Below are 20,891 nucleotides of genomic sequence, written 5' to 3' on the forward strand. Positions count from 1 at the left end.
CTTAATCTGCATGCTTTTAAGATTAGTTGTTACCATGATAGGTTATATATGCTTCAAGTGATTTTTCTTTATATTTTATTTTTTCCATGCCCTGTTTTGCTTTAACAAAAAAGAATGGTGGACCATTAAACCTTGAGTTTGAAAATTCCAATCTAAATCTGACTAACAAATGTTTTCGTTTTCAACACTAGGCAAGATGAAAGTAAAGAATTATCTCATTTCCACCCTAAGTCTGCTTTTCTTGATCAAAGAAAAATGTTAGATAAATATCGTGTAATATTTTTGTGCTTGAGATGCTTGAGGTACGTATCAATACACCCAATACTCTTCCCCTCACAACTATTTCACTGTTATAAGTCTAATAAGCTGGTGACAGGTGCAGCTAACTTGCACCAAGGTTTGGAGTGCAGATTTTGGTAATTGTGTAGATTAAAGTAAATTCCCCATTCTGCAAGAACATTTCCAGAAACTTCCCAAATGCCACTAATTTACTGGGAATCTTGCAATGAGGATACAAAGATTTTCACTTCCTAGATTAGACAAATTGCAAAATAACTGATAATGAGTATTGATCTAGGTGCTCTGTTTAGCGGAATTATATACATGAGGATATACTATTAGGATGTGGCAAGTGCAATGTTAGTTAATGAAACAACAGACACTTTTATTGATTTGTCCGAAAAAGCTACGAACTCATCAGCCTTTTGACTTTATATGCTGGGGAAAAAGAAATTTTCATTATTCATCAAGTCGCTTTTTATTGTTTGATGTGGGTATAACTTAGGACAAATCGACAAGTTTTGATGGTATTTTTAACCTGGAGGAAAATCTCATCAAAACTAAGATAAAAATGGCGGTGTATATAGTGGACATTCCAATAGTTGTTAGCAATGGCGTCACCCTGGTAAATATACAATGTCTTAAAAAAAGAAATTACTGCATATTGGTGATTATAAAAATATTACTCTTTTGATTGTATGGTTTCCTGGCCTGCTAAAGTGCATGCTATGAATTTAATTCTGACATGGAATCAGTCTAAATGCACATCCAGTTATTCTAATGCAAATGGCCAGTACTCCAGATTTCCAAGAGCAGCATAAATAACAATAGAGTTGCGTGTATATCTAACCAGAATGATTCCAACTGCGTCATTTCTGATAGTATTTTAATCACCATGTCCATACAAGAGAGTCAGCTTGGTTTAATGATCATGGCCATCTGTTATCATGACTGATTTTCAGTAATCCATTCATAGAACTTTCACTGTGTTTTTGTCCTTTATGCAACCTGCAATATGTTTTGGTGGATTATTTTCTGATTTAAGTTCTATACTTACATTGTTCTGTGGGTTACGATATTTGGGTGCAAATAAAAACAACAAAGCCATAAATATAACAGAAACCTATGCAAAATCATACAAGACATAAGATCAGCAAAACCCTTTCGATTGTCATAAGAAATCACTGTTAATGTCACGTGACACCATACCCATGTTTGTGGGTTCATAAAGTAGTAAATGTAATGTAAGACAAACTACCAACATCAAGCTGACATATTTTGAACACTGTTCAATGTCACATTAAACCAAACACATTTGAAGGATGAGCTTGTGTTTGTTCAGTTAAGAAATGTGGTGGTTGGGTAGCCTAGTAGTTAAAGCGTTCGCTCATCACCCGAAGATCTGTGTTCGATTCTCCACATGGGTACAATGTGTAAAGCCCATTTCTTGTGTCCGTTGCCATGATATTAGTGGAATATTGCTAAAAGCAGCTACTCACTCACTCAATTTAGAAACCTCTGTTTAACTACCGATTCAAATTGTACTGCTTCTAATCCATGTTTGTTTGGATTCATTTCAGATCAAAATTCTAGTGTTGAGAGATCTGCCCTTAAGCGTTCTGTGATAGCTTGTTGATGGTGTATGTGTGACAGGAGAAACTGACTTCTTCCAGTGTCAGAACTAGATATCTCAGGACTAGATCTGTTTCATGTTATTCTTCTCATCTCAGGACATCTGATTATATGGGAGAAACTTGTTCCTCATGCTACTCCAGTGACCCAGTCCTTGTGCACCTGAGTGAATGAATATTTGAGGACTAAATGGCATACATGTGTCCAGTGGAGAAATATCTGTCTGCTTCTGTGACCACACTGTGGCTTATGGAGAATGTGGAATGAAAATAATACGACCAACAGTACAAGAACATGTGAAGCTTGTGCTCAAATGATAAAAAAGTGTGACCAAGAATGTGAGAGGATGGAACTTTTGTGCCCCTGTATGTATATTTGATGACCAACAATATGAGAAGATGTAACACTTGTGCTCAAAGGATGAAATAATGTGACCAGCAAAGTGAAAATGGGACTTTTGTGCCCCAATATGGATATTTGGTGACCAACAATATGAGAAGCTGTGACACTTGTGCCCAAAGGATGAGAAAATATGACCAAGAATGTTAGAGGATGTAACTTTTGTGCCCCTGTATGTATATTTGATGACAAAACAGGATGAGAAGATGTGAAACTCTGGGGCCCAACTGATGAAGTAATGTGACCAACAATCAGAGAAGATCTGACACTTGTGCACAAATGTGAAAGTATAGTGAACAATGGTGTGGGTAAATGTGACCTCTGCACCAGCCACAGAAGAAAAATATGATCCAACTCGGAAGTCAAAGAGGAAAATGTGATCACCTATGTGAGAATTTACGTTCCATTTTGAATGATAGTGGGTATTAGGATAACACACATATGTTAGAATGAGAACACATTGTTTGAAGATAAGGACTTAATGACACAATGTATGTTAGCAATTGATTTGATAATTTGTGTTTAAGGGAGAGAATATCTCCTGTGAGATTGTGTCATGTTGTGTGTAAGGGGCAGAGGCATTGTAACTCATGGAGAACAAGTTGTGACACATGTTTTCAGACATAAGGGGATACAGTCTGATTAAAATGGGACTGCCAAAAGTTCATTTGGTCCAAATTAGCCAACAGTGACAGATGTGGCATTTCCTTGGATGTGGAGTGCAAATAAGGACACAAACGAAGGGAATGTTTCATCAGCGAGACGTGACTCATGTTTGTGAGAAATTGGTGCTATTATAACATGGCGGGAGACACAAACTCCCAACAGTGCTCAAAGTGCATACTCCTGACTCTGCCAAACAGGACACCGCTTACCGTTCCTGTGCCTACACAAAATGGATTAGTTTTTGTACAGCAGGTAAGTTGTATAACAATAAAGTTAAACACAAGTGACATTCATTTTTGATTGAATAAACTCTTTAAATTTTAGTTAATTTCAAGGTCATCTAATCAAACTGATAGAAAAGGGCCTGTAGGTGGATTCATTTTTGGACTATATATATCTGGCTATATATATCTCCCAATTATAGTTGTTTTGATTAGATTTCAAACATCTTTAGATGTTCAGACTAGTGTGGTTTGAGCATCATGACCTCAGTTTTCTAAACAACACAACAGTGTATAATTAAAGATGAATACATTGGTTGAAAGCTGTCACAGATCACATTATTTGAATCAAGATCCCTTTTCACATTTGACACACATGGTTGTCAAAAAATCTTCTGTCTCTGGTGAAATGTTGCTTTCTCCAAAACAACAAGCTTTGATGAAGACATTCAGGAAAAATAATGAAAGAAAGAACTTATGAGTTGATACCGCTTGGGGAAAACTGACCTTCTTTGCAAAGTTAGCTAGGAATCCTGAAATGAAATCTGCAAGTGAAAATGTTGTGTTTTTTGTTTGTATTCTTTCTAAATCTGTTGTTGTCTATACTCTTTATATATGTAAAGATTAAAGTGTTTGGTTTTAAAACAAAAATTATGATTCTGAATGAAACTAATTTCTTTATCTCAAAATTACAGCTGTCGTGGAGTTGAATTATTTTGTCATGTGAAGACGTTGGTCATCAGGGGTTTTTCTTTGCAATTCTGTTGACATATTTGAGAGGAACACTGGTTTAAATACATTAATAAGGCATGGAAAAAAGTTCCTTCTTTGAATGGCAGTTTTAAAAGTTGTTTAAATATATCAAACCCCATTGTTATAGAAACCTTTCCAAGAATTTACTACATCTATCTAGAAAGTAGTAATTAAAGCATATCAATCAGTGATGTGCTTGTTTTGGTTTGAACCACAATGTACACATGTATAAGGAAGAAAACAACCATTTGATTTTATGGTTTGTGAATTTGTTAGGACAGCTAACTTTGATCAGTTGAAATAGAAATAAAAATACATTAGAATTGCTCAATATATTTGTATGTGATTTGGCATGAACTTGTTTCTGACAGTTAATCAAGAGGAAATAATACAGCTTAATTACTGTGCATGATTAGCATATATCAATAATTTCTATATGGATCTACTTCAGAGAAACTTCATTATAAGAGATAGATTAGGTTAACAGAAATATAACTAAAATACTGCTGAGAGCATTGTTAAAATCACAAGCCAACTTACTGTTACTCATGCTTGTCGTAAGAGGCCACTAACGGGATCGGCTTGTCAGGCTGCATGCTGACTTGGTTGAAACATGTCATTGTATCCCATTTGCGTGAATATCGAAGCTCATACTGTTGGTCACTGTTGTCTGGTCCAGACTCGATTATTTACAGACTGCTGCCATATAGCTGGAATATTGATGAGTGCAGCATAAAACTAAACTCACTCACTCTCTCGCTACTCTTACTAACTCAAGAGTCACCTATTTATACACCAGGTTTAACATGTGTGTACAAATTGTTTGTTACATGCGTAATATAGAAATAAACCTGATTTAACTATATATAATAATGAAAGTTATTATCATTTTGAAAAGAAATGAAAACAGTAAAAATGAGTCACCTATTTATACACCAGGTTTAGCATGCATGTACAAATTCTTCATTACATGGATAATATAAAAATAAACCTGATTTAACTGTACATAATAATGAAAGTTATTATCATTAAGAAAAGAAATGACAATAGTAAACAGTCCTGAAAACCTGGTTGAGCTAGGATGCATTTATAACTGTAGGTTACATCAGTGTGCATGCAGCCATTCAAGGACAATCCAGGAAAGATAGGAAGTAAAGTGAGTTTTTCTCAACCTTAGCAAAAATAATTTCAAGCACTAAACATTATTTTGATCACCTTAAAATCCATAAAATTGTCTGCAAAACACCATGAAATAGCACTAAGCACATTTAGAATTAATTCTGGGTTCAGGGAACGGTGAAAGGGGACATAAACAGCACTAAGTAGAACCGTAATGGAATAGAAGTTACACACCACCGATCAACATTTTAGCTCCGGTAATATTGTGGTTACACATGGCCGATTCTTGTAATATTCCCATTAACGATATACTGACCAATGGTCACACACAGTTGCTTCCATCGATAACTGGACATGCTTGACCAATGCCACATTCCCATGTCTGTGGGCTTCAATAACAGTTTCTATGGCGATGTTGCTTATGGTTGTTTGTATTCAAATGAAAGGAAATGTTTCTGTCTCGATTGATGCTATAAGATCACAGTCTGGCAGATTAATATACCTTTCCTCCTTCACAGCACTGGTGCTAGTCAGTCTTAGGCAAAAGGGCTTCCATGTGGAAACTGATTTGTGTCAAGCGTATTGACAACCTGTCCCTGACTAAATCGTGCACATGCTGATGGCTGACATTAGTCCTCGGAATATCAGGAATCTTCGCTTAACTGATTTAAGGCAAATCATTGGAAAATCTTGTTTCGGCTAGACCAATTTAATTTGTTGTTTTTCAGATATTCTTGATCAATATGTCAAGAGTCTAAACCCAAAAAATGAATCAAAGCCAAATTGATAACCTAAAATGATTTTGATTATAGAAGTATGCTGGGTTGTTTTATTTTCCTTTGAAGTGTGATTAGGAAACTAGTATCAAGTAGGGTTTGAAATAAGAATATCTTCATCAAACACAGCATTTTGCCTAACTGACATTTCAAAAATATTGATCCTCAAAAGTAGTTTGAAATGAAAGTGCTTGAAATATTTTGCAATTATAGATGGATAGTAGAAAGATATATTCTTGTCTACCTATGTGTTCTCAAATTAAAGAAAATGCCATGGAACATTTATTAACATGTACACAACAATGTCAACAGACCAGATGGATCTCATTTGGTGGTACTTGTTCCTTTGCACAGTGTACAGATCACTGATCAGGTGCAGTTATGCAGTGTTGGTCATGGATGGGAGGTACATATATTTAGAATTTTGGCTTTGGTCCAGCCATACATTGAGTGAGTGAGTGAGTATGGTTTTACGCCACTTTTAGCATTATTCCAGCAATATCACGACGGGGGACACCAGAAATGGCTTTCACACATTGTACCCATGTGGGGAATTGAACCTGGGTCTTTGGTGTGATGAGCAGACACTTCAGCCGCTAGGCTACCCAACTGCCCCCACACACTGAGGCACAGGTAGTACAGTTGTTGTCTCCATAGGCATGTGACTTCACAGTGTTTGAATTATGCCTCTGTTCACTGGCAGGATGAGGTGATAATGTGTTTGTTAACCTACTAGAGTTTCACAGACTGGAATGTATTCTCCCCCAGGGAGGTGAGAATGAAAACTGAGTGCACACTGATCCATTGACTGGGGTTATAATGCACTGCTTAAAGGTCTTGATCTGGCTCTTTATGAATATGCATATTACAGTGCTTGCAATCAACTATTGAATTATTTGAAGGAAGCATGATAAAGCTTGAATATTGCAGACTGGTGCAGAAAACAACATTTTTTCAGATGTACTAGGTTTCATTTTTTCCCTGTTGAAACATGAAAGTAAAACTGGAAATAACCTGATTGATAATAACACTTCACATTAGTTTCAGATATAAAAGGATTAAATGCATTACTTATATTAAACTACATTAAGGAAAACATCATTGCGTTGTTTTCAAGTCCCTTCGGTTGGTGGTTTCTAACATCAAACAAACACAAATGGCAATTGGTAATAGATGAAAACAACAATGTGTCAAGTTTTACATAGACTGTAAAATTATCCTAATAAATGGATTACATTTTTAATAAAACATGTTTAATAGCTTCTCCTTACTTTTCTATCCTTTGAACTTTCCTGAAACCGTTATACATGTAATACCAATTACTGAATATGCACTGTAATTATAAGGATTTTCTCGAATCTCCACATGGGTACAATGTGTGACGCCCATTTCTGGTGTCCCCCACCGTGATATTGCTGGAATATTGCTAAAAGCAGCGTAAAACCACACTCACTCACTCACTATAAGGATTTTCTTTTATTATGACTTTCTAATTGATCAATGATAACCCAAACTAGAGAGAATAAAGTAAAACATGAATCTGCTTCCAGTGTAGAATGATTTGGCAGGATTGCCTCAGCTCTATGACCTTCTAATTGTTAAGGGCTCCTGTAGGAATGACTTTTTGCTTTGTGGATTTGTGTTTCTAAATGAGATGATTCCATTTCCATTTCTCAAAAATATAATTGTACTATGGGTTTGAAGTCTTTCAGAGAGGACTAATACTTATCCTAACTTACTATGATTATATTCTGGCACTAATTCTTAGTCTAACGGATATGATGTGTAAATCCTCTCAGCCAGGGTAACAATAAGTACCATCTTTTAATCTCTTTGGTATGGTGGAACAAGAGGATCGAACCACTGACTTGCTGTTTTATGAGTGGATGCCCTATCCACTAAACCATGGAAACAGTCCATATGACCATTGAAGAACACTTTCGACAATATGCAAAAGTACTTGTTTTGCCTCTATTAAGAATCTTGCAATTCCATTGGTTAATCCATACCATGTGACAAAACAATACATTAAAATGAGGACCTCCAAATTATATTGAGATTGAATATTGCCCTTCAATATTTACCTGTTATGTGATGAGGGGCAGTGGGGTAGCCTAGTGGTTAAAGCATTTACTCATCATGTCAAAGACCTGAGTTTGATTCCCCACATGGGTACAATGTGTGAAGTTCATTTCTGGTGTCCCCCGTAGTGATATTGCTGGAATATTGCTAAAAGCAACATAAAACTAAACTGATTCACTCATGGGATGAATGTTGGCTGAAACCAAGATGGCATTTGGTAGTAACATTTCACAATTTATGTGTTACTGTAATGAAACAACATCAATTAAGGTTTCAAGGCTTCATAAAATATAAAATGAATTTTAGTATACCAGTAACCCAAAGCAATGATATTCTATGATGAGGTCAATATGAAGAAACAAGAATTTTGACCCCTTTGGTGGACCCTAGTCTGCAGTATTGGTCAACACACACAACGGGCTGTATTACTTGTTTTCACATACTGACCTCAGCAAAGGGATTTTTTTAATATAATGATAGTTTATGAATCATGTAGAAAAATTATTTTCCACATTGTAATCTTGTTTAACAATTATCATTAATTTTCACTGTGGCATAGACAATAACTTGATGGGTACTAACAATAAACCATACGTTTTTGTCAGGGCACAATGAAGCACTGCTAGTTCAGATACTGCTAGTCTGAAAACAAGCCATACTTACTTTTATTAAAATATACCAGTGTGAACATTTCATATTATTTCTATCATAACATCAGATTTAAACCATAATATATTTAAGTTTATCGTATGATAAAAAGAATGCCTTTATTTACAGGTTTCATTGCAAAAGGACAAGAGTCATGTTGAAAGTAAATTCCATTAGAATTGACCTTTCAAAGGTACAGAAAGTAATTATAAAGTCAGCTGCTTTCGGTGTGCTGGGTGGCAAATAAAATGCTTATAAAGGCAGTGGTGAAAAATAAACCTGAAATTGTCTGAGTCTGATTGAAAAGTAGGGCCGGTAGCCTGACAGGGGGGATTCTGCAAGAGCTCCCAATTCTCATTGATTTTAGGACACCAACTCATTTAATCCCTATTTGATGTATTATTCATACGATGAGATTGCATTTACTTCAACTTGAAAACTTAAATATTTAAATGCAGGCTTGGAAAGAAACAAGTTAATGTACTCACATGATCATAGGGATGGTTTGGGAGTCAAAAGACTGGTATTTTATCCAAGACTGGTGGTAACTGTAATGTTTCATCCAAAGAAAGTTTATAAAAAATTGTAAAATTAGCAAGCATTAATTGTATCTTTAAAGATCTGTTGAGTAATGTTAGCACCAGTACTTTCAGATATTCCAGTGCTTTTCTCTAAAGAGCAGAACTAAAATGTTTTTAATTCGGAGTTGATGTTGTGCCTTTGATCTTCTTAAATGTCATGAAATTGTTTGGAATTTATGGTAAAATGGGAAGGTTTACAAGCAGTAGATGAGTTTATGTAGCTTTCATGAAGAAAAGAGGAGAATAAATAACCCTTTGTGATATTTTAATACACATACTGTTTCTTGCAATTACATAGAAAACGCATTTATTTCATGATTTATTTATTTTGTGTCATTTAAGTTGTTTATGTAAAAAAATATGATTGAGATAGAGTTTAGTAAAAGGTTTGTTTAAATTTCACATAGGGCTGTCATTTAAAGGGGAATAATTTAAAGGAAAGAATGTACCCAAACTGAAGCTCTTTAAAACTTTCTGTATGGTTTTGTGAGGTAGTAATACAAGTTTATTCAAGTCATGGTGTCGTGTTCTAAAATATCCACAGAAATACATAGTGTGTTAGCGCTTTGAGCATGTGCCTTGTAGATGGAAAAGGCGCATTATAAATTCACAATTATTATTATCAAATATCAGAATAAATTTCAAGCCTAAGGGTTTCTTTTATGTAAAGGTGTCATTCCTATTTCATGTGGACTAAATGTTTCCAGAGTGTTTTGTTTGTCAAAGTATATATGTTTAAACAAAGAATTACAAACCAAGGAGAAAACACCATTTGTAATTGCTGAAGCAAGACTTTCAAGATATCATAGAATGTTTCAATAGGCGTCGATGGTGTTGATCATTTTCTGCTCAAGAGAGCTTATGTCGGGATTACTGTCAAGGCCATACAGCAATTTGCTGTGCAGAGTTGCATCCCTTTGGCACAATAGAATTTCTGATCTTGTGTTCAAATTTCAGCTGGGATGGGTCCAAATTTTCTATCCAGGTACTCCACCCCATATTACTCCAAAAATTTCAGCCAGACCACATGGCTGGTTAGATGTAAAACTTGACAGCCCTGACCAAAACTTACCTGCCCGCAAATATTTTAGGTTAGAAAGTGACATAGTTTATCATCCAATTGGAATTAATCATATATTTTTACGAGTGAATTAATAAGGAATTATCCTGAAACATGATGAATATTGTCATATACATCATTACATGTCTAATTATTAACGCGACCGTCAGGCAGGAGAATATGAGAATCTGGCAATGTGTGTTGAAAATAACCCATCCCGGGCGGTTGGGCAGGCTGGTATTTCCAATGCTGCTCATGCCCCTTATGTTAATTCCTGACATCAAATTTGTAAGAAATGGCAATAAATTCTTCAGCTCGGAGGCTAAAAATTTGAGTTTTTCAACATCTTAACCATGTATTGTATTCAAAACAGGTGACGTTATATATGCCCGTGGGTTTCGGAAATTTTGGTGAATGTCTGAAACCTGCATCATCTCAGACTCTCCTACCACATTAATATAACATACCATGATGATGATTATTATTTAAAAAAATTCACTTTATTTATTATTATTATTATTATATGGGTATTTATAAAGCACTATATTCCATCCCATCTACATGCATGCTCAAAGCTCTTTGTGTTTCCCTTGATCATTGCATGTCAGTCTCAAATGGATTCTGTTAAAAGTGACCTTAAACCCAACCCACTCACTCGCTCATGGTCTGCATGTCCTGTATCCAACACTAAATGTGTAGTCATGATGAAATAAATGTCATAAAATCAGATCATTTCCTTCCAAAACGTAAACCATTTTCAGTACAGACATAGTTCATGTTGTTGCTTATATATTTCTTTCATTATCCCAAACATTATATATTTTGATACAGTTTATTGTAGAATAGAGAAACATCAGTTTATGTTGATTTTGTATTATCTGTTAAATCATTATTTGTAAATTTTCTTTTTCAGATTAATTTAAACAGTGCTTTGGACCAATCACAAGCTGACCGGGGAGCATGAATTGAAATATTTTCCTACACTGGACATATGCCAAAATCTATGACTGAAACCCATAAATCTACATACAGGAATTCAAATTCTTTTTGTGTGGGAGAATCATTTTGCTGATGAGTGCGTAGATATCTTACAGATTAATGAGCACTTCACTGAAACATGAAAACTAAAAATTCTTACATTCTCATTCTTATCATCCTTACTCTGCAAACCAGGAACTCAATGTGCATTTTTCAATTGCTTTCCCAGTTACTAAGGTTGTAGAATCCATTCTGTAAGTGGAAGTAAATATCCTCTGGGTACAGACCAATTTGAATATTTATCACACACTTGCTCCAGGGGTTTATGCTTTGGTTTACAATCCATATATTGAACTCCAACATAGTGTGATGAAATTGACACCATCATCAGAATGCTAAATCTTTAAGAAAAGTCACTCGATTCCAGCCTCCTTCTTCAACCCTTATCTCTGACATGCGGAAGCTATGGCAATGGCTGCTTGTTAAGATGGAGATTTTTCACCACGAAAGCCTTTCATTCTAAAGGTTAAGCTATATGCCTCTAATTAATGACCTGGTCGCACTAGAAGTATATCTACTACATTTTACAATCTATTTTTTGGTTAAATTGCCTCTGCACTTCTCAAGATGTTTTGCAATTACTGAGGTTTTGGCCATTAGTAAATCAATACCTGGTAGCACCAGTCTAATGTGGGGACTTGGTTCTGTCTATTGATAAAGGTTGAATATCATTGAATGGTACCTAGCTTTAAATGGATTTCTGATCTTAAGCCTTCTTTAACCTAGAACGTAAACAATGGTTTGTTATATGGGTTAAGGGTCTCTTTGAAAATGTTTCAATGTAGGGTGTAAAGATATATGTTATTAGATTCCATCCTGCATCAGTTTCATTGCAAGAAATTCGCAGATAGTAGATGAAGTTGTATTACTTTTATTAAGGGGAAATAATCATGAAGTCTCTATGTTATCATTAGCTGAACACTTTAGTAAAATACCATCCCTGTCTCATATTAGATTAAAAAAATGTCATGTTAATATAAAAGTTAAATATAAAAAAATATGTCAACAATGCTTTAAATTCATACTGCAATGGATTAGGATGTTATGAATACTCTTGATGAAAAGGGCTCTAAAGGTTTTCAATGGCTAATGAATCAAATTCATTTTTTTTCAGATTTGCATTGAAAATTCATTTAAATGGTTAATGAACTGTGAATTATGTTGATGGTGCTTGAGATTCTACAATGGTTAGATGCATCTCGCTGTCCATCCTCCTGAGCGAAGGGCTATATATAGTGCTATGAGAGTGTGAAAGGTTGAGCCATGAATGTACTACACATGCGGCAGACTTGCTCAACATCCAGTGTCTTTCATTTTGTTGATGTCACAATGCTGTTGTTGATGTCACAATTATGTTGCTGATGTCACAATTATGTTGTTGATGTCACAATGCTGTTGTTGATGTCACAATGCTATTGCTGATTTCACAATTCTGTTGCTGATGTCATAATGCTATTGCTGATGTCATGGTACTGTTCATATGTATATAATTGGCATAAGGACTTGAGATACAACATTGATAGTGTACAAAACAAACATATCTTATGAGTCCAGTAATGTATTATTTTTCCAGATTGAAGTAGCAGATTTTATAGTTTCTTTGAATTAATTTGTATAAATAATGTAATATTCTAGCATGACAGACAAGTCCATTATGTTTTTCTGCTGTTTTGTAGAAGATCTGCTGTGGTGACATTGCAGAATGTCAGTAATGCCAAAATGCTTCCATTCCACAGAAGTCTCTGATTTATGATAATTCTTGTGAGACTTTTACCACATAAACTTAGTTGGTTTTTTTCTTGGTTTACTTGTGTCGATATCATGAAGTTTAATTTCATGTCATAAGTGACATATTCTGACACTGAAGGCACAAGACATTTGATCTGAACAAATAAATGTTCACAACTAAGGTGAATTCATAATATTTTTGTACATCAAATGTAAGAGTCAGTAAAAACTAAAATAGAAAAGCATCCTCTCATTACAGTTATTCCTGCAGAAGCAGAATAAGCAAGATGTGACAGTTCAGACTGAATTTCTCTCTGAGTTTCGTCTCTCAGTTCATACTATATATATTGCAAATGACAGGAAGTCCACATTTATGACAAAAAATCCCAATTTCATCATTCACAAGTCAATGTTAGTATTTGATTTAATGTGCAGATTGATGTACATGTATGATGTTCTTTGTCTATTTTATTCTGTAGCTCCATCATTTGATAAACTTCATCATCTGATATAAGTGAATCATGGATCGCATCACCTGATGAAATGATTTGTCAGAGCCGAAGTGATAATTATACTTGCGTCTGTTACATCGAAAATCACAGAGAATCAGTTCCTGAGCCTAGATTTTCGAAGCTCTCTTAGCGCTAAGATAGTCGTAAGTTAATGTTAATGTATGGCACTTACGACTATCTTAGCACTTAGAGAGCTTAAAAAATCTAGGCCCTGGACCCTTGGATCATGAATAGCTTCCTTTACTGCAGCACCTGCCATTGCTTGAAGGTCAAGGTCAAGGTCACTGTACAGTTGTCTCCGAAAAATATTATGCAGACTTTCCAATATCACTTGGACAAACATGATTGGAGTGTCATGCACTATATGTTGATATGTGGTTTACTATAGACTTAGCACCAGGGTCACTTGAAGGAGTGGGCTTATTCTTTGAGTGTGGGATGATTTATACTAAGCTTTATTTGAACCTGTGGGACTCTGAAAGTGCATGTACTTCACTCGGTAATTGGATGTCCAGAAGAGTTTAACTACAAATTCATATTTACCAAATTTCAGAGAAGCTGTACCACAGAACCATGTGTACAATGGTTTCTGATGTGACTCATGTTATATTTGGGATTACACATTGTCAAAAAAGTACAGATTCTAGTACTTTTGTTGGGGTAAGTCCCCAGGTTTCGAACCCACACTCTCAGATTGGGAGCCATTGCAATTTACACTTGTCAGAGGTGTACACAAAGCCTGTGATCTAGACTACCAGTTGTCTGACTTCCATTTTTATGCAAGATGCAGTGGCTGAGGGGGTTAGATGTCTGACTTTGTGTGCTGGCAATTAGGTGCCTGACGCTGAGAGTGTGGGTTCGAGTCCATGATGGAACTTGACCCAACAAAAGTACTAGAATCTGTACTTTAGTAAGAAAGTGTAATTCGAAATATATCGTGTTACGTTTCCCCAGTTTCCAAATGGCATTTGTTTCATAGGTTTCTGATGTGTCCAATCAACACTTAGATGGTATGAGTCATCCTGCTTTTATTGCTTTTGAACAAACAACAAAGTACAGTGATCGGACAAAAAAACAGTATTTTAGTTAAAGAGTTATTCAATGTTAATCAACTGTATAACTAAGTATTGTTTAGCAATTACATAGAAGAATACAGACAATGCACGATTTCTAGCATTTACGTTGCAAATACTTCTCAGTATTTTCTTGTATAGGATATGTAAGCTTATGATATGGATAGGAATGTAGATAAGAGAAATGTTTATGTATTTGTCTATTTTTATTGCATTTTAGTCATGATTATTGTTTCTTTAAGAATACATTGTATTAGTTTTTTTATTGCTATGTTATTATTTTTGTTGATAGTTCATTGATGAAGACAAATTGTACAAATGTGAAAATAAACTTTTGAACTTTTACTGTGTTTTTGTGCTTTCAGAACACAAAAGCTCAATAATGGGCTTCACACATTGTACCCTTGTGGGGGATCAAACCCAGGTCTTTGGCGTGATGAGCGAACACTGTAACTACTTGGCTACCCCACTGCCCCGTTTCCAAAAGAGATCACACTCACCAAACACTGCATACAGATGAAATAGAACATTCGAGCATGTCCTTTCCAATTGTAGGGACTCTTTTGAAAGTTATAACATTAATAACTACTAACAAATTGAAAGTGACAAGTTCAAGAGTGAGTGAGGTTAGTTTTACGCCACACTGAGCAATATTCCAGCTATATGGCGGCAGTCTGTAAATAATCGAGTCTGGACCAGACAATCCAGTGATCAACAGCATGAGCATCAATCTGCGCAATTGGGAACCGATGACATGTGTCAACCAAGTCAGCGAGCCTGACCACCCAATCCCATTAGTCGCCTCTTACGACAAGCATGGGTTGCTGAAGATTCATTCTAACCCGGATCTTCACCGGTTGACAAGTTCAAGACCCTACACTAACAAACCACTGTAGACAGCTGGCACCAGGTTTTCATGTAATTGTAATGGGAGCACATCCAGTACAACAGCTATATCATCCACTCAGATTACAGGGACTCATCTAACAGGGGTAAAATTCAGTCCAACAAATACACTGGAAGTTCAAGAACCATCACTCGCTATCGAGTTCAGATGATGAAGTCAGGTGTTCCCCAGAAGGTTTGTTTTGTAACACTTGTGTTGTTATCCTTGTAACACTTGTGTTGTTATCCTTGTAACACTTGTGTTGTTATCCTTGTAACACTTGTGTTGTTATCCCCACTGAAGTAGCATGCATTGCGCACAGCAAACAGAATCGTTGAGTGTAGACTCATTTAGTCCTTGGAATGCTTGTTCTCAATTAATTCTTCTCTATACTACAAAATAAAACATAGCCATTATAGCAGGTTGAGTGTAGACTCATTTAGTCCTTGGAATGCTTGTTCTCAATTAATTCTTCTCTACACTACAAAATAAAACATAGCCATTATAGCAGGTTGAGTGTAGACTCATTTAGTCCTTGGAATGCTTGTTCTCAATTAATTCTTCTCTACACTACAAAATAAAACATAGCCATTATAGCAGGTTGAGTGTAGACTCATTTAACTTCTTCTCTATACTACAAAATAAAACATAGCCTTTATAGCAGGTTGAGTGTAGACTAATTTAGTCCTTGGAATGCTTGTTCTCAATTAATTCTTCTCTATACTACAAAATAAAACATACCCACAATAGCAGGTTGAGTGTAGACTCATTTAGTTCTTGGAATGCTTGTTCTCAATTAATTCTTCTCTATACTACAAAATAAAACATAGCCATTATAGCAGGTTGAGTGTAGACTCATTTAGTCCTTGGAATGCTTGTTCTCAATGAATTCTTCTCTATACTACAAAATAAAACATAGCCATTATAGCAGGTTGAGTGTAGACTCATTTAGTCCTTGGAATGCTTGTTCTCAATGAATTCTTCTCTATACTACAAAATAAAACATACCCACAATAGCAGGTTGAGTGTAGACTATCATTTAGTCCTTGGAATGCTTGTTCTCAATTAATTCTTCTCTATACTACAAAATAAAACATAGCCATTATAGCAGGTTGAGTGTAGACTCATTTAGTCCTTGGAATGCTTGTTCTCAATGAATTCTTCTCTATACTACAAAATAAAACATAGCCTTTATAGCAGGTTGAGTGTAGACTCATTTAGTCCTTGGAATGCTTGTTCTCAATCAATTCTTCTCTATACTACAAAATAAAATATAGCCTTTATAGCAGGTTGAGTGTAGACTCATTTAGTCCTTGGAATGCTTGTTCTCAATGACTTCTTCTCTATACTACAAAATAAAACATAGCCTTTATAGCAGGTTGAGTGTAGACTCATTTAGTCCTTGGAATGCTTGTTCTCAATGACTTCTTCTCTATACTACAAAATAAAACATAGCCTTTATAGCAGGTTGAGTGTAGACTCATTTAGTCCTTGGAATGCTTGTTCTCAATGACTTCTTCTCTATACTACAAAATAAAACATAGCCTTTATAGCAGGTTGAGTGTAGACTCATTTAGTCCTTGGAATGCTTGTTCTCAATGACTTCTTCTCTATACTACAAAATAAAACATAGCCATTATAGCAGGTTGAGTGTAGACTCATTTAGTTCTTGGAATGCTTGTTCTCAATTAATTCTTCTCTATACTACAAAATAAAACATAGCCTTTATAGCAGGTTGAGTGTAGACTCATTTAGTCCTTGGAATGCTTGTTCTCAATTAATTCTTCTCTATACTACAAAATAAAACATAGCCATTATAACAGGTTGAGTGTAGACTCATTTAGTCCTTGGAATGCTTGTTCTCAATGAATTCTTCTCTATACTACAAAATAAAACATAGCCTTTATAGCAGGTTGAGTGTAGACTATCATTTAGTTCTTGGAATGCTTTTTCTCAGTGAATTCCTGTCTTCACTACAAAATAGCCTTATAGCAGGGTATAGAATCCTGCTTTCAGCAGAGATTTTGTCAAATTATGGAAATGGTTTTGTCACTTTCATCCAAATGCATATTTCCTTTCTTTCTACACTTGCCTATTTTAATTCTCTATAAATGCTAAATGAACTAGAATGTAAAGACATATTCCACAGTATAGGTTACACAAAACCAAATATATATTTTTAAATTACAAGCCATCAACAGCTATTACATGTACACGTGTGCATATTCTGGCCGTAAAGCAGTAATAAACATTAAAAAAATGACTACCCCAGCCAATTTCTTTTTCGAGTACAGGCAAAACAGTCTAAGCCCAGTTCCGCACAAAATGTCAACCGCTTGAAAATACCTGTGTCACATTCAGCCTCAGTCATCACATGGAAAAAGACAGCTGTAAATATTTAAAAAATATGGTCAGTTTTAGTGACTGGAGGGATGTAAATTTAAAAAAACACAAAAATCTGACACAAAATCACCCAATCACAGCTGTCAGATGATTCCGTCCACACTGAAGGCTCCCTACGAAAAGTGCTTCTTAAAATACAGTTCGTAAAAATTTCCACCTGTATCCCATTAAATTACTGTTTTTCTTCAGACTGAGCTGTCCCCTGGCTGCTTAGTTTTGACTGTAACAGGGATTCAGAAATAAAATTTAAATTATAATTTTCTTTTTTTTACAGAATCTGATTTGGTGTTGTATAACCATAGGGCTCAGTTATGTGACATGAAGGATATAAGAGGGTTAGGGTATACATGACATTTTACACACATTTCTTGTGTAGAGAAACCAGGGGCATCAGGACTGCTGCCATAGTTTCCTTATGCCATAGTTAAAGAAGAGATGTTACCTATGTCAAAACCTATTACAAAGAGTCAACATACTATCTATGTTGCTTGCATCTCATCTTTATTCTAGTTCAAATTACGCTTTGATGCACGCAGATGTAACCAGGAGACCAACAGTCTGCCGTACACAAAGGAATAATGGCGGAACAACAGACCAAATTGATGTAGTCATATAGCCATGTTTAGGATTGAATATACCATAAACGTGTGTAATCCAAGCATCGTAGATTCATATACGCAGAATTTGAGTCAGCATCATAGCAAGGCTAAAATCAAAATATGCCAAAGAACAATGCATATATAATGACCTAGAAGATGTGTAATTGCAAATTCAATACCACCAACCCAGCCTTACATTTGGCACAGCGCCACCATGTATGGAATGTCAGTTTACTGCTTCACAATGCTTGAACATTGTTGCCTGAAGAACATTGTCTAAAGCCATGAAAGTAGTTTTTGCAGTTCATAAATAACGGTAGCAAGACTCACTTTATTTTCAGTATGGAGGATGATTATAACAAAATATACTGAGGGAAACAAATAAGGGAACACTGCTTCATGGTGATGAAAACTGGAAAATATTAAAGGAACGCTTGAATTTTCCTGTGTTCCTTTATTTGTTTCTCTCAGTGTATTTCTACATGGAATGTGTTGCAGGATTTTTTCTCCCATATTGAAGAGTGTTAGGTAATTGGCTAAATTTACTTTTGGACTATATGAAAGCTAATCTATAACGAATAAAAATCATTGACGCCAAATTTGACCATGTAACTTATTGTACTTATCACAGGCTTATCATCATCACTTCTGCTGTTACTAAAGAATTCATATCTTTTTTTTGCTGTCGACATAAAGCCTACAGTGTCTTCAATCTGGAAGTTTTCAGCACAGTTTCAAAATGCGTAGAATTTTATGAAATTTACAGGAATCAAATCAATGTTTTGAAGTCAACTACTTGAACAGTTAAGGTGTTATATGAAGCAATTAAATATAGAACGTCAGTACAAATGAATACCCAGTCTTTACTATCTTCAGAAACAAATTCCTTTTGGTGCAAAGGAAAAAACAGCAGTGAAAATTACATGAATGGAACACTGAAAATCAGTGATGACACCAGGTGTTCTTGAAAAACAACAGGTATTCACAGCTGATCGCCATGTTCACTGACTCCTACAAACATAAGATAAGCGGGACACATTCTGCAGCGATGATAACACTATTGAGGAGAGACCAAACTAAGATAGTTGACTAGGAACATTTCACAACTATCCAGGAAGTAACTGTCCTGTCAATATTGATTGGATATAAGTGAGTGAGTGAGTGAGTGAGTTTAGTTTCATGCAGCTTTTAGCAATATTCCAGCGATATCACTGCAGGGGACACCAGAAATGGGCTTCACACATTGTACCCATGTAGGGAATCGATCTCGGGTCTTCGGCGTGACGAGCCAACGCTTTAACCACTAGGCTACCCCACCGCCCCATATTGATTGGATATAAGTGAGTGAGTGAGTGAGTTTAGTTTTATGCAGCTTTTAGCAATATTCCAGTGATATCACTGCAGGGGACACCAGAAATGGGCTTCACACATTGTACCCATGTGGGGAATCGAACTCGGGTCTTCGGCGTGACGAGCCAACGCTTTAACCACTAGGCTACCCCACCGCCCCATTATGATTGGATATAAGTGAGCGAGTGAGTTTAGTTTTATGCAGCTTTTAGCAATATTCCAGCAATATCACTGCAGGGGACACCAGAAATGGGCTTAACACATTGTGCCCATGTGGGGAATCGAACCCGGGTCTTTGGCGTGACGAGTGAACGCATTAACCAATAGGCTACCCAACCACCCCTGGAAATAAGCACACAGATCATAGTTCCTGTGTAAGAACAATGAAAGGTTTACATTGGCCCTAAAATTAAACTAATGGCCTTTCCACAAGCATATTTCAGTAAGGAAAGATTCTTGGATATCAGTACAACAGACAGAAATATTAAAAACATTTGATTATGATGAAATAAATTGTGCTGGAAGTTGAAACAATGTATGCTGTAAGTCGTGTTATTATGACAGAGTTGTCAAGTCTGCAGATTGTCACAGCATGTTTGCTATAAACCTTTCATGAGTCCCCTAATCTTATATTCCTGATCAAATAATTTCTAACATGCACCATGAGCTTTTTTGTTGATGTCAGCATTAAAGAACTTCTCAAGTATCTCAATATGCATGAGGTGTAAAAATCAAATGCTCAGGCCTAAGGAAGGTATCCTACTGGATCTAAAGGGAAAATTGACAATCGAAATAGCATCCGTTTTGTCATAAATCTCTGTGAAGATGCAGCTACCATCGTGAATTTCTATGCATGGACATATGAAACTGATAAGCTTGCAATAGATTGAGTTGTTTCTTTGATTTCCAATCATGCGGAATAAAACATGGAGGGGTCTCTCATACTTTGTTGCTATAAAGAGAAATGTGTACCAGAATATAAAAATGCCAATTCTTTCACAAATATCCATAGAATATGCCTGATAAGATAGACATTCCGTTTCATATATGCATTGAGAAAAAGGTTGGCAAGAATCAGCACACAAT

The 20,891-nt window shown here is 35.7% G+C and overlaps 1 protein-coding gene and 1 long non-coding RNA gene across 3 annotated transcripts in view; both read left to right on the forward strand.

The window, feature by feature from the left end:
• The window catches only part of LOC124276276 (protocadherin beta-15-like), a 77,119-nt gene extending 74,533 nt beyond the window's left edge, over positions 1–2,586 (forward strand). For both annotated transcript variants that reach the window (XM_046712019.1, XM_046711939.1), the window contains exon 5: positions 1,860–2,586. The gene's annotated coding sequence lies outside the window, so the exon portion shown is untranslated. The remainder of the gene's footprint in view (positions 1–1,859) is intronic.
• A 134-nt stretch (positions 2,587–2,720) lies between these two features.
• Positions 2,721–13,201, forward strand: LOC124276437. The gene is made up of 2 exons (XR_006898549.1): positions 2,721–3,228; positions 11,130–13,201. It is a non-coding gene; the product is annotated as an uncharacterized LOC124276437 (long non-coding RNA).
• Positions 13,202–20,891: the final 7,690 nt, after the last annotated feature.

This window comes from Haliotis rubra, unplaced genomic scaffold (assembly GCF_003918875.1).
Source record: "Haliotis rubra isolate DU_JTF1 unplaced genomic scaffold, ASM391887v1 Scf1, whole genome shotgun sequence".
Taxonomy (NCBI): Eukaryota; Metazoa; Mollusca; class Gastropoda; order Lepetellida; family Haliotidae; genus Haliotis; species Haliotis rubra.